This window comes from Chaetodon auriga, chromosome 1, assembly GCF_051107435.1.
Source record: "Chaetodon auriga isolate fChaAug3 chromosome 1, fChaAug3.hap1, whole genome shotgun sequence".
Lineage (NCBI taxonomy): Eukaryota > Metazoa > Chordata > Actinopteri > Chaetodontiformes > Chaetodontidae > Chaetodon > Chaetodon auriga.
Genome location: NC_135074.1, coordinates 32375001 through 32391217, shown reverse-complemented (window position 1 = coordinate 32391217; position 16217 = coordinate 32375001).

Sequence of the window (16217 nt, the reverse complement as noted above, 5' to 3'; positions counted from 1 at the left end):
ACACACACCTGTACTCACACAGACACACACACACACACACGCGCGCGTAGAGAATCCCATCCCACTTTCCTGCGCATGTCAGCAGGTGACAGAGTGAGGAGATGGGGGTCACAGTGGGCTCATCAACCTGACAATTTTCTCCAGGTAAGCAGGTTTACACACAGAAATACACACCAAACACACACACACACACACTAAGAAGTGTAGAGATGAGGTACATCAGTGTCATCTTTGTTGGGCATCAGTTCATTTACTGTCATTATTTTCATCACTGAAGTCAAACCCTCGTCACATGTTCCTGAAGTGATGTCATACAAATGCTTTTTAAGCCCAAAATGTTTGGTTCATGATGAAGGGAAGCAGACAAAAACAGAAAACATTCACACACAACAGCATCCTTGGCTCATTTCACATCATGAAGTAAGATTAACCAGTGAAACGTGCCTCAGATGGACTGATAGCTCTGCACTCGCTCTGAAAAAAGACGTTCTCTCTGTCACTGATTGCAGCAACACATCAGCGGTCCAGATTTAATAAAAATGTGTACCACCTGCTGTCTGCTGGCTGTTTTTTTCTGGGAAGAAGTCCAAGGTAAAGCAGCGGATTCATCACTTCGAGGAAGACAAGCTGCTGGAGAGGAAAGCGACCGAGCGGAGCCAAAGCCGGGGTGAAGCATCGCTGTCACTGATCCAAGATGAAAAACTCTGCAAGGTGAGGCGGGATGACGACGAGCTGTCAATACCCGCTCTCATATTTTTAATATTTTATACGAAGGCCATCTCAGAGGTGCTGGACGGGGCTGAGTTTAGGACTCTGTCAAAGTCCTTCCTGGAAAAGCATTTCTTCATGCAGCGTGAGGGATTCATTCATGGGCCACAGCAGCAGAGCAGTAAATGTCAACCTCAGCCTGCGATGAGTCTCGATGAGCCTCGACACCGACGACAGAACATCAAACGTCAGAGTTTATGAGCAGAGGTTAAAGGCTCGATTAGCTGACTCTGTGAACACGTGTGTGCTGTGTTTAAACATATATGTAGATGACTTGGGTCAAACCTCTGCGACTCGTTCACAGCCAGTAAAAACAGAAGAGAAAACAACAAACTGCCTCTTTGTGATCTGATCGTCTTTCTTCTCCTCTGGTCAAACTCACTGACCAAATACGCGACACAGACCCGCCTCTGCCGGCTAACTGAGCATGCCAACGCCAACGTTGTCATATTTCACTGTCGGCGACACGAGCAGTGTTGACGCACTCTTCATGAACCCAAAGTGACGTCTTCACACTCTGAGTCGGTTTCCTGGACGTTTGGCCGCTCTGGCTCGTCCTGGTCGGACGCCTCGGCCTCCTCTCTGCCCCTCGCCGTGTTTCACTCCACCTCAGATCATCACAGTGGGCCTCTGCTTTGGACTAATGGTGAATCATCTTGCGTTGATCTCGAGGACAAACGCAGTTCATCATAGCTCCACGTGACAGAGCTCTAAAATTGAATCATTCTGCCTCTGACATTGATGTTATCCTCAGCGTCTATTTAAAGTCGATTTCAGCTCGGGCAAAGCAGCAATGAACACAGGAGATGAGGGTGGTGGTAACATGACAGAGCCATTCTTCTCCTGCGCTCTCATTTAGCTCCTCCAAATGAGAATCTATTTCTTAACAATAGGATCTATTCTTTATGATGGAGACAGAAAACTGATAGAATAATTCAATTACAGAGCTAAAGCTCCACAACTGGATTGAAGCACGATGCTATCTTTAGTCCTGAAGCCCTTGATTAAAAATGGAGAGGTGCCACTCAGTGGTAACAATGGAAAAATGAGACCTGCCTTCACACAATAGAAGAAGAAGAGAATAGAAAGAACGGGGGGGGGGGGGGGGGGGGGGATGGAGGTGGATACAGATTAATTGATGAATTCGGTACCATGAACTGTGTCACTCATTGTCTGAGCTACAATGAAATGTGCCTCCGACACAAATGGAATCCATTTTCCGGCCCGACAATGACTCTGTCGTTATTATTACACTGATGTTTTTTTAACCTTTTTTTTCTCGATGTAATTCAATTTGGTTTTCAGACAGGTTTTCAGACATCTGATGTGGGGGCTCGCCGTCCTTCGTGCAAAATGAGTCCAATCTCCTGAAGAGAAGCTTTACGTTCAATTATTCTGCGTAACAGGAGCACAATGGATAAACAAAACGATCATTTTTAAAGTCCGGGAGCAGAACTCAAACACGGGAGGGTGTTGAGCTAATGTTAAATATTAACACTGTAATACTGCCGTCAGTCATAAACACGGTCTGGACTGACGGGTTGATGCATCACCATCATTAAGAGCAACAAGAAGTAGTTTCAGTGTTGATGGACAGTAAGATGTGTGATAACAGACGAGGTGGAGGTGAAGAGCCACGATGCAAACAGAGCCGATGAGGCCATTATTCCCTCCATCAGGACACCTGAGAGCACGGAGAGTAATAACAGCAGCCGTCATTATATTCACCACTTTCACCATCATCCTCCACATAATCAACAAACGGCGGCGCAGCAGTGATTCAAACAGGTTTAGATAGAAATGAAGGTGAAGGTGAGTTTTCAACAGTCATTTAAAGGCTTCACCTGATTCAGAGGCCGAAAGCAGCTTGAAGACAAGTTCCAATTAAACAGTGTAAAAGTAAAAGTACTCAGTAAAATGTCCCCTGTGACTGAAACATTATGGGGCCATTAAGTGAAGTGTTGCACTGTTGAAGCTGCTTGAGGTGGAGCCAGTTTTAACTTCTTCATATACTATTAGTTTTATTAACTGCGTTAATCTGTCACCATGTTTTTTATAAGATTATAATTGTGTGTTTTTTTATGGAAAACATTAATCTGAAAATTGGAGGAAAAGTACAATATTTATGCCTGAAATGTACAAGTACCTTAAACTTGGTTGTCAGTACAGTACTTCAGTGGATGTTCTGCAGTTCACTTGACCTCGAGCTTGTATTTCCAGACAATGAAATATGAGCCCAGAGGTCAGGTTGGAGCTGCAGATCCCTGAGCGTGAAGGTTTATCCGACACTGAAACACACAGCCATTCATTTTACAACCCTAGAAAGTGATCAGATTTTAGAAAAGCAGCACATTGAAAATGACTGTTGTAACAGAAGAGTTGTGCTAGCAGCAGCAACAGCAGTGCTGCGAGCACAATGCTAACATCAACATGCTAACACGCTAAAATGGCTCAACCTTCAGCTGACCTCTGCGTCTGAGTCCACTTTTCAAGACTGTAACAACCAGAGGAAATAGAGCGTTTGTTGGGGACTATTTTCAGCGGCGGATGAATCCACATTTGATGCTGTAGTGAGTGTTTGAGGCAGCGGGACGTGTGTGTGCGGGACCGAGTCAAAGAATAAACTACAGTGTGTGTGTTCATGGTGATGAAGGAACATGTCAGCCAGAGCAACAGTGAGGCTCGCTGATGTGTTTTTAATGGAGCTCTATGGCTCAAAGGAAGAAGATCAGTCAGCTGTGACACACACGCTCAACTGCTAGCAGTTAGCATCCACGGTCCGCCTCTCATGGGATTTGTTGACAGTAAGAAAACTACGTAAAATCTCCAGTGAGAGACTTCACAGTGTGCGTTCATGCTCTGATCTGCACACACCGATTCAAGCTGCCGGAGACGTTTGTGGTCGTCTTTGTTGTCTTGGGTGTTTGTGAAAAGACAACCGCAGTTAAAATCAGACGCCGACGCAGCAGCAGGAGCTGCTCGCAGCCATAAAACACCATCACATCACGTCTTCCTCAGATAACAGGATTGTCTGTGATTACGGGGTTAAATGATGTAATGTGCATGCATGGCTCAGATATAGGAACAAGAGATAAATCCCTCCAATCCACTCGTGATTCCCACTGTCGTCTCCAATCCGGCTAATCACTGAGTGAGTGTGTGTGTGTGTGTGTGTGTGTGTGTGTGTGTGTGTGTGTTACAGTACATAGAAAACTATTTTTAGATTCAAAGAAATACAGAAAAACACAACAGTGATGTTTGTATGAGGAAACAAATGCATGATCTTTATATAACTATGCTAAGATCTCACCTGCCTACCTTCAGGTGTGACCAATCAACAGGTTGTTAGAAGGTTCACTTTGAAGTCACTGCATTTATACAACTGCTTTGTCTTCCAGCCTTCAGACTGCAGGAAACACATCAGTTCCCAAAGTGTCTGAAATGAAACACAGGTCATTATTTCTGCAGCTGCTGTGGTTTTTAGAAATCTCTCCGGTTTGGACGGGACGCCGTCAGGTTTCCTTCTTGGAAAACATTTACCTGTTCAGTCACAGAGGCCGGAACAGAAAAGGACAACATTTACTAAAATGACCTGATCAGGAATTCCTTGGAAGTTTTGAGGAAACCATGATGAGGAACTCAAGACCTGGTGCCTACATTACCCACAAAGCAACTCAACTGCTGACATTTGGGTGAGAGATTGGAGTGTTGTGCTAGCAGTGGCTAACGTATCCTGGAGTCTCCACAGAGGATCCACAGAAGTGCAGCGCTGAGTGGACAGAGCTGACCCGAACACCAGCCTGCAGAGCCGCAGATCCACCACAGGCCCAGATTCACAAATCGCAGAGCCATGGTTTTAGAGCCACGGTTCGCATATTTCTGTAAGGATCGGACTTTCTGGTTTTCATGTGCGATGTGTGTCTGTGGCCTGAATTCTGTCAAAAGAAGCAGAAATGACAGCAAGGATTGTTATGGCTGACTTTGCTGGAGCCACACTGGACAAACTTTTCAGTTTCGACCTCTAAAAAAACTGACTTTGCATGTTTCATCAATCAATCAGATTAGTTTTCAGTGAGTAATGAACGCTCCAGCCTCATGGCAGGACCGCTAACATGGCAGCAGACCTTCAGTCGTGACGCTGGCTGGAATAGCTGTGGTGACTGAAACAGTCAGACCGCAGTAATTCCTCCTGACCGAAATGGACCAAGGAGGCTTGTTTCTCCCCTGTTGATCCCACCGACACCACGTCTTTGTCTTCCAGCGCCCACAGGAATCTGAAGTCAGACATTCACTTTTCTCTCATTGTTCCGTCTTTTGCGTCCAGAACAAACTGCGTCTTTTTGCAGATGAAGAGTCCTGGTGGGACGGAAATAAGTGCTTTACTTTGGGGCAAATTCAAGAACAGCTTCAGTTACTAGTTAGATTTTTCATGCCTTTCCTGTCCAGTGAAAAGTTCGTATCTCCAGATATGTTGAATGTTTGAGTTGAACTGAAGGATGAAGAGTTCCTTCATGTCTTCTTCAGCTCAGTAAACTCTTTAAAAAGCCTCTTGGATCAGCTGAAAATTATCGTCACAAAGCTGAAAACAGCCTGTTTTTCTGAGCTTGTCAGACTGTTTGGAGATACGTGGTTCTCACAGGACAAACATGTGATGATCTGATGCATTGCTGTAGATTAAAGCAGCCAACAGGATATAAAGGAGATCAATGAGCTCCAGCTGAAACACAGAGTGGTAATAATACTTCTACTGAAGTTAAAGATCTGAGTCGTTCTTCCATCACTGCTGAGGAGCAGAACGTCAAACATGAGGAGCCTCTTTGACTTTTGTTGTCAGTGTTCTGCAGATTTCTTATGAAATTGGATGATTTCTTCTGTAAAACAGGTTAACCACTGTTAGCTTCAGGTGAATGACACCTGCAGCTAAAATCACTCCGTCAAAATAATTTGGACTCGTTTTTCTCAGTGCTTCTCGAGGCTGCTTCTTTGGCTACGCAGGACTGCATGAATCTCTGTCTTCTCTTCCCTCACAAACAGAGAGAACGAGTGGAGGAAGACGACAGAAAGAGGAAGAGGGAGAGATCCGAGACCACCCCGGGGGAAATCGCCACGTATCAGATGTGCTGACAACACGCCGCTGCCGAGATTAACTCTGTGAAACGCCGTGGAAAACATCCCTCCCCTGCACCTCTCCACAGGCCATTAATCCGAGATGACACGCAGGAGACGGCCGAGAGGCGGAGGCCGCGGTGACGGCTGAGCCTGAAAAAGAAAGAGGCGGTGACGTTTATTTCCCGAGATATTGGCACTATCATCGGCTCGCCGCTGTCGTTTGTGCTCAGTGGCTTCAGTATATGAATAGGCGATGAAGTGTGTTCAACTCTATAAATGCTTTCTGTATGAGTCCTTGTTTAGGCTGTCAGCAGGAAAACAGGAAGTTGTATTGATGCTTTGGAATTAAGTGGGAGGGCGCTGCAGCGTTGGCTTGTGTAGTCCTCGGGCTGTACAGTCGCACAATGTGATTTAGTTGTTGTGAACAAGAAGACAAGGAAGTGGAGTGTGACCGGACTGCAAAGAGAGTTTGTCAGTAGTTAATATGTGGGAGCAGAGGAGACTCACTGAGCAGTAAATGTGATGTATGTCACTGTGAATGCTGTTATTCACCAGCGTGACTGCATTTATACCAGTTAAATAAAATGATGCAAAAAGGCTGTTTAGTGCTGTGGATGCGGTTGTAACAGAGGAGTCGTGCTGCACAGCACGCGTGTCAGCTGACTTGGTCGACTTCCTGAACCCATTTGTCACTGCTCAGAGGATCCAGGCACCCTCAGAGGATCAAACATGGCCGCTGGATCGCAACACGCGTTAATAAAGCAGGTCATGTGTTTGGATACGAGCTGTGAGGGAGCTGCTTTCAACACACAGGAGACATTTTCAGCCATGTGGCTTCTGTGTTTTGCTGCCTTCTGCTGCATTTGTCCATGGAAACTGTAGACTGAGCTGCACAGCGTTGGGTTAAAACTTACTGCTTTAACTGCATTTGCCTGTAACGTTCAGGTGGGAATTTTCCAATGCACCATGTTTTATTTTCTCTTGAGGAAGGAACACTGCTGTGAGTCCAGCAGTCTTCTTCAGAGTCACCTCTTCTGACTGAGGAGAAAATCGAGCAGCATGTTGTTTTCTGATGGTATGAACCTGAAGGGGGGGGGGCACCAGCAGAGACCTCTCCTGAGGCAGGCCGGCTCAGCGATGTGGCAGCTGGTCTGGAGTCGGCCTCTTGAGACTCCTGCTACAGATGGAGCTCTTCTGTTGATTTAATGATGCTGACATTTACACATCAGTTACACTTTATCCACAACTGGACTGCACTGCCGTCCAAAATGCTGTTTGTTCTGGTGTCTGTTCTGGCCTTTTCTGTGGTACATATCCAAAATGTTCTGGCAGGACAAGCAGAACTGAGACCCAGGACCTTCCAGGTTCTTGCAGGTCGAGGTTCTGGGAAGCTGCTGCTGCAGAGGTGCTGTGTCTGGGAGGAGTTGTCCTCCACAGGTCCTGCAGGTGGGTGAGCCGGACAGGCTGAAGGTGTGACTGAGCGAGGGTGGATGTCTGTCTGTGTGGGAGCGGCTGGTGACCTTTTCAGCACAGGAAGCATTGATCTGATCACTTTCAGGTCAAAACACAAGTTCAAGTTTGTTGAAAAGTTGAAGTTTCTCAAATGTCTCGGTGCGTTCTGCATAAAGGGCAACAGCACGGCAGCAGCCTTGATGAAGTCTGTCCTTCATCCGCGTCACAGAACAGCTGAACTTTATTTTCATGAATGCAGCTATGCAGCTTGACTGCGCAGCACAATGCAGCAAACTTCTTACCTGAACTCCTTGTATGAATTTCAGAGATTGCACAGGCTGCTGAAAACAGTGAGCTGCAGATATCAGCTCGTGAAACCCCTGCAGCCATGTTCTGATAGGTGGTGGATCCAGAAGAGTGGAGGCTGTTAAAGCAGAAAATTAATGCCTGTGGCTTCGAGGTGACGTGTTCAAACATCACATGTCCCTTTAATATTCACGTGCCTCTTGTCCGCATTACCCACTCGGCACCCTCTGTCCCTCTGAGACACTCAAGGCTTTACGCTCCTTTTAACATTCAGAAACACCTGGAAACAGACATTAATGTGTGAAATCAATGCACTTCCCTTTAAAGCTCCTCAGAGGATGAACCCTTTGGATTTCAGTGACCCCATCACCTTTCCTCAGGACGCCCTCAGGACAGACATGAAGTTTAAGACTTCACCAAAGTGTGAGAGCTCCCCCACTGCACTGTGGGTAAATCAATTTTAATGGCGCCCATCAGCTCTACGTACCAGAAGCGTTTGGTCTCGAGTTGTTGACACACACCTTCATCCACACGCAGGTGTCAGCTGCGGCGTGTCTGGGGGGGCCGGCGTGTCGCTGTGTTGGTGGGTGGATGCTCCACGCTGCTCGCTGAGCTGTTAGCCTGTTTCCTGATCTGAAGCGCCTTTGGCTCGATGGCGCTCCGCTGCTCAATTGGTCTAATGAGGAGAGTCAGTGTGATGTCGGAACGCAGAGCTGCCGGCTGTCGCTCGGTCCACGGGGCGGGGACGGTCCAGCTGCCGCTTCGTCACGCTGTGTCCAGTCATGCAGCATTTAATAAGACTGTCTGAGGGTTTAATTAACCAAGCGAACCCATAAGTCGTCTGGCCGCGTTCCAGATCGATCACCTGAACCTGCTCTCATCTCTCTGAGCTGTGCAGACCCGCGCTGGCCTGCTTCCTGCACGAAATCAACTAAACCAACTCCATCTCATACGTGTTGGTGTATTAAAAGAAGCCATTGTCGGTGATTTATTCGTCTGCTGTTCTTGTTCTGAGACTTCCTCTTTGTCTTGGCTCTAAGAAGCAGCGGACATGAATATAAATGAATTAATCAATTTCAAAGTCCACAGTTTGTGTGCCGGACGGCTCCCACGCTGTCGGCCTGGAAACGTCGAGTCCAGATAAGAGCCGGAGAGCGGCTGACAGGCGTGCAGCTCTGTCACTGTCGAGTTACCGCTGAGGCCTCAGAGACGCATCAGCCGCCTCTGGTCAGCGATGTGTTCAAGTGCCCTTTATCCAGAGTTACACTGCTGGGAACGAACCCACCCAGAAACACACATAAAGCATCTGATCCTATTCTGAATGTGTGGCAGTGTTGGTGATGTGCGTGTTGCAGCATCCTGTGACCTGCTGGCCTGTAATCGTCTCCGGTTCAAGTCTGACTTTCATCCATCAAAACAAGACAAAATGCCAAGAGACTCCTGTCTGAACGGTCATTCATTCATTATTAAGCTATGGCTGTGAAACATGTTGAGTCTTTGTCATGTAAGGTTCAGTCAATCACATCATAGCATCATTGTCCCTCCCCTTTAAGGTCCAGCAGCTGTTTCAGGTTTAGATCTCTGGACATCCAGTTTAAATAAAGATTAAATAACCTAGAAAAACAGTGCTCTTCGGCTTGCTTTGATTTATTGTCTTGTCCCCCTCTTCATTTGGTTTGCTCCACATGGAAAAGCCACGCCTCCTCCATCAGCCACGCCTCCTCCCTATGATGAGCAGGAAGTAGCAGCAGGTGTGTAATGGCTGCCAGCACATGTTGTGTTCAGGTGAAATGAAGCAGCAGAAAAGACTCTGAGGAGAGATGCAGATCTGATAATATGTGCTTGTACATTTGATGTGTGTTTAGTAAAAACAGCTGAGAGGTCATGGCTGAACTTTGACCCCACTGACATCAGATTTGACAAGAACTGGAAAACATGAAAGTGGACGATGTGTGTGTGGAATCCCACAAATGTTTTCTCATGGAATATACCATGTAGAGCGAGACCTGTGAAAACAGCCATGACAAAGATGTGCTCGACTCCACGGAGAAGCAGCCAGGAAGAGTAAAAACATCAGCGCCTGACGTACCCGGAACGTCCTCACAGCCAATCCAGACTGAGAGAGGCAGCACAGAGGCGTCAGATCTGCTGAAATCCAAAAGAAGAAGAAGAGCGGCGCCTGCAGCTGGAGGTAGGATAACGTGTATTTTGACAAGTGCAAGTGTCAGATCAGTCATTTAATATTACCAGAGACGTGCAGCTGAAATCACATTAGGACACACATCATTCGTCCCTTTCTGCAGGTAAAAATCTGTAAAGGTTGATATTTTTATCACCGAATGGAAGATTGGCTCTGATTGGCAGGTGAGTCGGCAGGTGAGCCAGCAGGTGTATGAAGTCACAAAGCCAAACTGTAGCTTACAAGCTACAGACAGACAGACGGACTTTGTGTGGCTTCCAGCTTTTAGCCTGCAGACTTCAGCTAACGAGCTCGGTGACGTTAGCAGAGCGCCGCTCCCTGATGGACGCTTGTTCTGTGCCTCACTCTCAAACTGAGGTGTGTGTGTTCATGTTTGCAGATGAAAAGCAGACATTAGCCACAAAGCTAACGTGGGCTTGATGTTCAAAGTGTGAGACTTTTGTGTTCCTCGCTCGGTGTAGAACTTTATGTGAACTAAAAGACGCCGGCGAGCGCGGCCGAGTTCAGACACATTATGGAGGTTTAATGGTCTCCCAGAAGAGGAAAAGCCTGTTTGTTATGGTCTGTTTTTTGTTTTAATTGCTCATTAGATGGTGTTCAGAGACTCCATCTCGGCTGTTGGATGACTGTTAAAGATCGTAGTTGTCTTTTAGGACAGAGTCTGTTTTGTGCTACAGGTTTGTTTTTCATAGAGTCTGAAAGAGACAAAGTCGTCGTCTTCGTCTGCGTTTGACAAACCTTTCATCACCGCAGTGTCACTTTTTGAAGGCTTAGAAATTGATGTTTGCTCATAGAAATCAGTTTGTTTTAACAATATATATGTTGAAAGGATGATAAGTATCTGATCCTCACCTCGACGGAAGTGTTCATCGTGCTTTAGTTGCACAATAAATTGTACTTTTCATAAATGTTGCAGATCAGCTCTGTGAAGGTTTTTCAGCTTCGTTCATCAACGTCTCCTGTTGATTAAAGAGTGAAACATACGAGACGTTTGTGTCGAAGTGGTCCTGAATCCCAGATTTATCCTGATGCTGTGTGTGTGTGTGTGTGTGTGTGTGTGTGTGTGTGTGTGTGTGTGTGTGTTTGAGCAGTCAAAGTAGAAAAGCACTAAATGAATTCAGTCCATTTACCAAACAGAGCTGACTCATGTGCACAGAGCAGAGAAGCTGTTATGGCAACAGAAATAAAGAATATAAAATTCAGTGTTTTGAGACTCAGAGGAGGACAGAGGACGCGATGTCCAGAGCAGATCTGTGCTGTGACAGAGGAGGAACATGCAGTTCAGTTTGAGTGGATTTGATGCAGCAGTGGTTGTTTTAGTCCTCAGTGGGTCAAACCCACAAAACTTCCCATAATCATCTTTATAGTCTTTCAAACTCCACACCTCCACTTTGGACTCGTGACATCACGATGATGTCATCTCCTTGAGAGACACAGAGGACGTCACACAGTCATCGTTTTCACAGACTGAGCAGTTTGAACTGAGTTTGGTGCATAAAACCAGCAGAAGTCCACAGAAAACGGCTCTGCTCCCTCCAGGGCAGCCAATCACAAACCTGAAAACCAACACACACAAAGCAACAGAGTGTGTAAACCTAATTCACACACACGCACACACACGCGCGCACACACACAGAGTCAGTCTTCCTGTCTGTGTGTGTGTGTGCACAGCAGTGAGCTCTGCAGATGTTGTGAGCAGGTGTTTTGGCCTCTGTTCCAGATGAGAGGTTTGGTCTGTAATTGGAGACCTGGGGCTAGCATGGACACACACACACACACACACACACACACACACACACACGCACACACGCACACACACGCACACACGCACACACACACACACACACACTTAGCAGAGCATCAACGCTGCACTGGCTAGGCTTCATTTACCAAATATTGCAATATGTCCCTCTAATGAATCCATCGTGTAAAAGCGTGTTCACCCCTTCGCCCTCATTAAGCGCTGCTGCTGCTGCAGCCTCCTGATTGGCCCGTGTGATATAAGAAATGAGCGGACGGCTCACGTTGATCCATATTACGTAGCTGCCGGCCGCTGTGAGGCCCCTCCGCCGTCCTCCCATCAGGGTCTGGGATCAGGGAAGAAATAAATGTTTATTGAAGTGGAAAACGTTTAGTTTCATGTGTAAATGAGGATAAACGGATGGAAAACGTGTTAAAGTGCATCGCTGCGTTGGTTTCACGTTCCTCTGCTGAGGAGGGAGAGTTTCTCTGAGCGGATCTCAGTTAAACACCTGGACGTACCTGCAGCATTTATGATGTAAAGACCAGCTGGGAGCCAGTCGTCACAGAGAGACGTGTGATCGTTATGTGACTCACAGTCTTCTCACCTGAGCTTGTTAACAGAGTTTTGAATAAAAGCTGAAAATGAATCTACTTTTTATTTCATGTTCTGTGTTTTAGTCTACACATCTGTCACGTTATCCCGAGCTGCTGTGATGAAATGGGAGCGTAAAACATCGACACCGTCAGGAATCCCGTCGGGATCAAAGCAACTGAACGTGATTAGCATGCAGCCGCAGTGTCGTTCATCAGGCTGTTGGTGTGGTGTAGTGAACCATTCATCTGGTTTGTGTCAGGTGCTGCTCGGACCCACAGTGGAAACACGGCCGTGTAGAGAAACATGTATCTTCGCTCTGACCGATGCTCTTTTCTCTCTTCTTGGTAACCGACCTGTTAAAAGTGAGCCAGCCTCATGGGTCAAACCACGGTTAGCTCGCCCGCTAACTGCCTCTGATGCAGCCGTGTTCTTTGGTCGTTTGTGCTTCGTGCTGTGATGCAGATGTAGTTTTGTGTTGAGTAACAAGACGTCTGGTTAGCGTCGAACGTCCGTCTCTTCAGTTCTGTCTCTGTCTCTGTGCAGCTCAGCCGTCCATGGATCCTGTTCATAGTGCTGTGGACAGCCGTCAGGGTGTGGAGGTCGCTGCCGGGTATCTGTTCTCGTCTCGTCTTTAACACTGCTGTCTCTTTAATAAAGGCTCTTTTGGTGCTGCAGAGTACAAAGTGTTGAAAGCAGTCGACACACAAAGCATGAAGCTTCAGGGGAACGGCTGATTGTTGACAGGAAGGTTTCTGTGTCGACGCTTTGCTGAATTAATACCATTTGCAGGCGATATGGTTGATTTATGGTTTGACAAAACAGCCCCAACTCAAGATGTAAGTACTATCCTTTTCTGGAGGTTTTGCTCTCTTTTGAAAGGTCACACTGAACTTTAATCCTCGGCAGTCTGCCTGAATATTGTTTTGCAGACAGACTCCTTCAGATGACTTTACCTGGAATTTATTAGCTGGAAAACACAATGAGACCACAGCATGAAGCCTCACCCTCGTCCAGGTTCAACAAGAACTGATCACAATACCACAGAAACTGAATATTTTACTGTTTTTTTTTTATGGGATATTTAGGTGTTCTTCAAAAAAAGGCGATGTAGCTTTTCATATTTAAGGTATATATTCATATATTTTGGCTATATATCTTTATATTGAGGCCCTTTCTGCAGTTATTACTTCAAACCTTGTGTAATAATATCCCCGTTAGCTGAATCCTGTGAGATGAGGCGATCACTAAAGAGGCACATGAGCACGTTCAGAGTTTCACTCATCGAAGTGTCAGTCATCTTCAAAACTGGCTGTGATTGGCTTGATCTTCGCACATGAGAAGAGGAGGGCCTTTGTTTAACTGTTCTTGGCTTCTGTGGTTGCTAGTCCTCATGTGGCAGGTCATGATTGGTCAAGTAAGGTGTCATTTGAAACCTGAGGCTCGTCAGAGTAACTGGAGCCAAGATGGCGCCCGTCTGTGTACGTTTCTGTAAGTTGTACCAGCAGAAATGGCAGAAGACGAGCAGTAGACGAGCTCTTCGCCTGCTAATTTGGAAGGAGAAAACGTCTTTCTGTGGACTGTTTTCATGTTTTGGACTAAATATTTTCACTGCAGTGGATCTTCTGGACCTTTGTGGATGTTTCCAGATCGTTTTCATCAAAATGTTTTCAATCTGTGGATCAATGAGAGACGTCAGCGGTGAGTTTCCTCAATGTGGCGTCAGTTTTTAAAGCAGTTGTTTGTCTGCCGTTGGCGTTTATTGAGCCTCCTGTTGTGGTTGCATCTTGACATGGTTCGAATCAGTCGACTCATAAGAATTTCTGCTTTCTTCTGGTTTTCTGAACGCAGCGTTTGTGTCGATGGACGGGAAGAACAACAAACTCTCCTGTGGCTGTCAGTGGGCCGTTGGAACAGTAAAGGGTTTCTAATGGACTTCACTCCTGATGAGCTTTGGATAACTGACAGTCTGGAAAGTTGGAAAACAGAAAGAGAAGTTATTTAATTTGGTGGCTGAAATAATGTTGAATGTTGTGAAGCGAGCCGATCGTCTGTATTGCATCTCTCTTCACAGCCTGGATCCTCCTGGCTGGAGACTAACGAGCTCTGTATTTCTAAATGATATGCACTCAATTAAAGTAATACCCAAATTATCCCACATGCAGTACGCTGCTTTCAATCCATCATTAAGTGAAGCAATTCATTAAACTGAAGATGTCAAATATCAAAAGCTGATGAATAACTCTTTTTGATCAAATGGACTTTCCACAGAGAAGAACAACCTCTCCCTCCTGATGGATGAAAACATTCCTCGATTTTATTTTTCAGGAGAAAATTATTCATCTCCACCCTTTAAAAGCAGCTGATCCCACTCAGACTTGGTGCCCTCAATCCCATAATGCAGTGTGTGAAATGTCCTGCTGCTCCCTGTGATGACCTCAGCTGTGCTTTCATGCAGCCGCATTCACAATTCATTTCCTCTTATTTACGTTTTGCTGTTTCTGTTGTCAGACAGTGAAACAGAAATGCTTTTAGTCTCAGCTCATAAACGTTACCTGTTGACCACCTTTACAAACTGCTCATCAAATCTGTATTTTATGACCACGACAGGCAACATAAATACAAGTTCATGACAGCCGCTGTGTGATGTATGGACATTTAAAATGAGTGATCACAGAGGAGCTAACTGTTCATCATGTTTAATATTTCAGTGGCAGCTTTTAGATATTTACCTTGAATTCACTCCTGCTGCAGCCGTGTTAACACTTTACAGGTGCAGTTCTGACGGATGATGATCAGTTCTGACGGTGTGTCAAAGACATCTGTGTGTTGTTTTGCAGAGGTCTCTACTGAGGTTAGCATGCTAACCAGCTAGCTGCGGCCTGTCGTGTCACTTCGTCTGATAGTTCAGCCTCTTCGTTTCACAGGCGTTCTTACCTTCTTTAGTCTCATAAATAATCAAACTGAACTTCCAAATGTCAACAAAGGAAATGTTCTTACACCTGTTTCCCTTATTAAACAGAAAAAAAGCAACCGTACACCTGAATTCAGGTTTCTTTCTGACACAAAACTAAGACGAACTTAATTTGCTGACTCATCGTAAAACACGCTGACAGAACTTGACAGAAACAGAATAAAACTCATCAAACCGTCTTGTCTTTCACCGTTACATCAAGCAGCAGCTCTGGTTTGGATCTTGGAGTTAGACGCTGCTTTTCCTCGCTGGTGATGACTAACCTTCCTCTCGCTGATCTCCTGGTCTGGCCTGTCTCCATCGTCCCCGGGGTCAGAGTCCTGGACCGTGCTGTTTTCCCTGCCGTCAAACTGGCCTCCTCCGGTCTCGGAGTCTGTGTTCGGTCCTGATCCATCATCCGTGTTCACTGGCGGGCCGCTGAGTCGGATCTGTTGTCCGTGACGTAAACACCAACAATCCCCCGGTGCTCCGAGCTCAGCTAATTTTAGCTGCACAGCTAACTGAGCTAACTAGCTGATGGCAGCTATCCGTCAGTTAGCAGTTACTCTGGTGATATGCTGCCCTCCGTTTGTTTGGAGTAACCTTTGGCACGTGGCCATTGTTGCACATTACAGCTTTAATGAAAGCTTCACTCCGGTCACAGTTAAGATCTGTTCTGCTGTGTAGACGTTTCTATTGTCTGTGACTCCATCATTAGCAGGTCTGGACATGGTCATCAATGGACAACTGGAAGTCTCTGAAGACCAGCAGTCGATAAACCACAGACAGGACAATAACTACCCACAGTAAATATGATAGATACGTCACTGCTGCGAGCTAATCACTGCTGAGAGAGACAGAGTGATAGCATCCCCTTTATCGAGCCCGTGGAGAGGGGAAGAAAGAGAGGGAGCCCTTATTGCCATTGATCGGAGGAGGAGGAGGAGTCCTCCGGGCCTCTGGTGGGACTTGGTTTTTGTTGGAGCTGCATCGATCCTGCCTCGACTCTGACACTAATAATTGGCCTGTGCCCGCCCAGATCCCCTGATGGCTCCATCACCTCCTCCTGCTCGACACCGAGGGCAGGCTCCTGT